Source organism: Passer domesticus, chromosome 29 (assembly GCF_036417665.1).
Source record: "Passer domesticus isolate bPasDom1 chromosome 29, bPasDom1.hap1, whole genome shotgun sequence".
Lineage (NCBI taxonomy): Eukaryota > Metazoa > Chordata > Aves > Passeriformes > Passeridae > Passer > Passer domesticus.
The window spans coordinates 4,198,338-4,202,393 of record NC_087502.1 but is presented as its reverse complement, the minus strand read 5'-3'; the positions used below and the strand labels follow the sequence as shown (position 1 = coordinate 4,202,393).

Genomic DNA, 4,056 nt, shown 5'->3' with positions numbered 1-4,056 from the left:
CTCTTACAGAATGCTGGTCGCCATTTATGGAGTTTTGTTTGGGTGAGGCTCTCGGGGAGTCCCCGGAGGGCCCCCTGGGCTGTGCGTTCGCTGGCAGCAGCAGGCACACAAGGAGACTCCACACGGCTTCTGAGGGTGCTGATTAGATGAGGGTTTATTGGGGGTCCCAGCTCCGGGTGTAACATGGTTTCTGAGGGAGAAGGGGGAAAGGGAAAGGCAGGGGGAGAGAGGGGGAGCCTAGGGGAGACATGGGCCATGAGAGAATCTGGTCTTCCTCGCGCAGCCTAAGAGGGAAATTCAAAGTGGGCGCAAAATAAGATTTGGGCCATAGGGATTACAGATTCATGAGACTTCAGGGGAGGAACACAGCTTGGAATAAACCATACATTTTTGATGGGTACATGTACGAGATGGAGCATAATATTTGATTAAATGCAACACCACAATAGATTAGTAAGATAGATGATAGATAGATAGATAGATAGATAGATAGACAGATAGATAGATTGACAAGGAAGATAGAGATATATGAATGCACTTGCCTCTATCACTTTGTATAGAAAGGGATGGGGAAGTGAGAAGTTATTCTTTTCCACACATGGGAAACTATGTTTTTCCCAGAAAAAAAAGCTTCCTTCTTCAGTGACCACCAGGGTATCTGAAGACCCCACCAAGAAGGCCCTGTGATGCCAATGGCCTGTGCATCCAGCAAGTCAAGAAAGTAAGGCCTGCCTCTTAATACCACAGTGGTGTTAAAGAGGTTTAGTCTTGGTTTTTGGTACCAGGAGGAACAAACTGAAGCCAGTTACTGTAAAATGCCTGCACAAGCACCAGTGCAAATCACAGCCAAAGGAAGGATGAAGCCAAGGTGTACCACAACCACGGCCCAAGCGGCCAGAGATCCTCCTTCAACCCTGGCTGCATTGAAACCCCACTGACCGCCAAGAAGAAAAGCGCCCTACTGAGAGCAAGCAAACTTAACCCTCTGCCAGGACACATATTTAGAGGGAAAAAAATGTTAACACCCCCGCACCACCAGCCACACTTCCCAGTGAGAAGGGTTGGAACACTCTGGCCCCCAGCATTTCCCCAGCAGGCAGGTTCACAAAGGTGCTGGGAGCTAAGCTGTGCCCTCCGAGGGAACAGAGCCAGCCTCCCGTTCAGTGGGAGAAGGCGCGGCCTCAGCTGTAGCCCCGGGTGCCTGCGGTGGCCCAGGGCACGGCCATGGCTGTCAATGTGTTGGGCTGCAGCACAGGGCAGGCTGGAGCTCAGCAGCCTCAGCAGAGCCCAGGGCTGCGGCCCTTCCCTGCCGGGGCCCGAGCCTGGCCCGGCCCGGCCCGGCCTGAGCAGCCCGGACTGGCCCAGGGGATGGGCTGCGCCGCCCGCTGTGCCCACAGGCTGGGCCCAAGGCTTTGCAAGAGGCTTTCTCCCAGCTTGGCAAAACCTCGGCCAAGTGTCCCTGTGCTGTGCTGAGAAGAGTAAAAAACCCCATCAAATTTAACCCTGCTGCCCACTGCATGAGGGACCCCTGCACACCTTAGGAGAGGCCATCAATACTCCTTTGTGCCTCATGAGGGATCCCTGCACTCCTCAGCAGGGAACCCAAAATATCCCAGTGTACCTCATGAGGTCCAGGCCCAGCTGATCACCCAGAAGGAAATGTGCCCTCAGCCCAGGGACGCTCAGCATAGGCTCCCCCACCCCCTCGGGGCCCCGCCGCTGGGCACAGCAGCCCCTGCTCCTGGGCATGGAGCTCAGCCAGTGCTGGTGCCGGGTGGGCTTTGCTGCTGCTACCACTTGGACATAGTTGTTAAAACTCCAACTCTTTATTTGAACATAAAATATGGGCCAAGCCCTGCCCTGCCAGACAAGGGCTGCCCACCTTCAGTCCTGGACGGGGAACAGGACCAGGGGGCTTAGGGGCAGAGGGTCTCATTGTGGAGGGGTGGGTTTTGGAATGGCCTCATGGATGGTGATGCAGCCACGGCAGGGCAAATAGGGGCGGAAGTGAAGACCTGGGATAAATGATCAGGTTCTCATTGCCTCTCTTTTTAGGCTGGTCTTCTGGACATGCACAGGAACACCTGTGAAGAGAGGAGGTGGCTGAGGCCCCAGCTGCCAGTGGCACACAGGGACCCTCCTGCACAGCAGGGCCCAGAGCTGGCAAGGCTCCCCAGCACAGTTGGAGCTGCTGGCACAGCTCGGCCCAGCTGGACAGCTGACCCTCAAGGCCCCGGCCAGCAGGGACGGCTCTGGGCAGGGTCCCTGGCCAGGAGCGGGCCCCAGAGTGCCTCTGCCTCTCAAGGGCAATCTCAGCCCTGCTCTTTCTCCTCCCCACCTCCCTCTGCCTCTGCCCTGTGTCCCTGGGGCTGCTCTTGGCCAGGCAGCCTCAGTGGGAGCCAGCACTGGCTGCAGCCCCAGCGGGCCCCAGGACAAGGCCCAGCAATTGAGAGGCCACTGGAAGCACTGGGCAGGAGCAGAACCCTCAGCAGAGTTATTTGGAAAATTATGGACTGGCCACAGCTCCACTGCAGCCTGGGTGGGAATGTTCCCTGACTATGAGCAGCCTTTAAAGGAAGCTGTTTGAGGCAGAGAATCGCAAAACACTCACCATTTTCTCTTCCAGCAATACCAGATTCCAGCACAGCACAACATCAGGCACAGTGCCACACCAGCAACAATGGCCATCATCTTAATCAAACAAGGTGTTCCCCAGCAGAAAACTCTTCTCATGCTTTCCCAGATGTTGTCAGTATGTGCTGTTGAGTCGGCTGCATCTGTGGGAGCAATGGAGGGCGTGAGCCTGTGCTGTGCTGCACTGCTGAGCTGGCAGCGCCATGGATACGGGCAGGATGGTCTCGCACCCAGTTTCCCCCAGAGCTGGGGCCTGCAGGCACTTTGCTGCCCCTTGGCACTGGCTTGCTCAGTACCCAAACTCCTGAGCCTGCATGCCATAATTCCTCTGTACTGTGCCATTCTGCTCCAGGCAACACTTGTTGAAGACATGGATAAGGACAAGGAAAATGGCCAGGGTTTTGGAGCTGCTCCATGGCCCTCCCTCCTGCAAAGAGCGGCCCCTCCAGATATGCTCAGAGACTGGGAAAATGCAGGGTATCTTAGGGTGTGCTTGGCCTGTGGTGCATGGATGCCTTCCCGCTGTGCCAGGCACGGCGTGTCCAGATGTGCAGCCAAAGCCCCCGGCTGCTGAGTCCCAGGGGAAGCATGAGGGAAATGCACCCACCACGCTGGCTGTCCACATCACTCCGTTTTTGTTCCAGATGTTTGGAATCCTCCAGGGACTTACTAGCTCCTATGGGTTTCTTCTTCCTTCTTGGAGGACCTTAAGAGAAATATTTCCATTTCCCAGGAATGGATCCCACAAAACGAGGGCTCAGCCTGTGGGGTCAGCAGGGACACACTACTCACCCCTGCGATGGGAGCCAGGCTTATGTGCAACATCCACCAAAGGACCTGGGAAAGTCCTCCTGGCAGACTCACCTGTAACACAACAGCCACAGAAGCTTCTGCCATCTCTGCTGATCTGCACGGGCACCGCTGAGCCGCAGGAGCGGTGAGGGGATCGCACAGGGCGAGGGCACACACATGCCTGGTTCTGTGCTGGCACCTGCACCGATGGTCCCCTGGCCCAGCTCTGGGCTCTGAGCTGGCAGCTCTCCCAGGGGAAAGGCCTTGACCTACCCTCAGCATCTCCCAGAGGCTCAGTATTGGGTACAGCTTTGGAATTCAGATCGTCTTCATCAACAAGATCATCTTCGTCAACAGGATCATCTTCGTCATCAGGTTCAGCTGCAAAGACAAGGCAGGACTGAAGAGCTCCTGTGACACTGCAGAAGATTCTCCTTCAGGCCCGAGTGGCAGTGAGGGCACTTGGGTGATTGGTGCCCTCCAAGGCACTCCCTCAGCTCTGCCTCCCACTCAGAAGCAGGGGCAGGGGGAGCACGTGTCTGCAGTGGCCCCACACTGGGATGGAAGGAGCCCCTTGCAGGGCAGTCAGGGCAGAAAGGACTCCCTGGAGCTGCCAGCAGCTCTAAAGCC

At 56.6% G+C, this 4,056-nt stretch overlaps 1 long non-coding RNA gene across 1 annotated transcript; it reads right to left on the bottom strand.

The window, feature by feature from the left end:
* Positions 1-1,858: 1,858 nt before the first annotated feature.
* Positions 1,859-3,505, bottom strand: LOC135287433 (uncharacterized). Its single transcript, XR_010351112.1, has 4 exons — positions 3,427-3,505; positions 3,242-3,340; positions 2,612-2,777; positions 1,859-2,084 (listed from the first exon to the last, which is right to left on the bottom strand). It is a non-coding gene; the product is annotated as an uncharacterized LOC135287433 (long non-coding RNA).
* Positions 3,506-4,056: the final 551 nt, after the last annotated feature.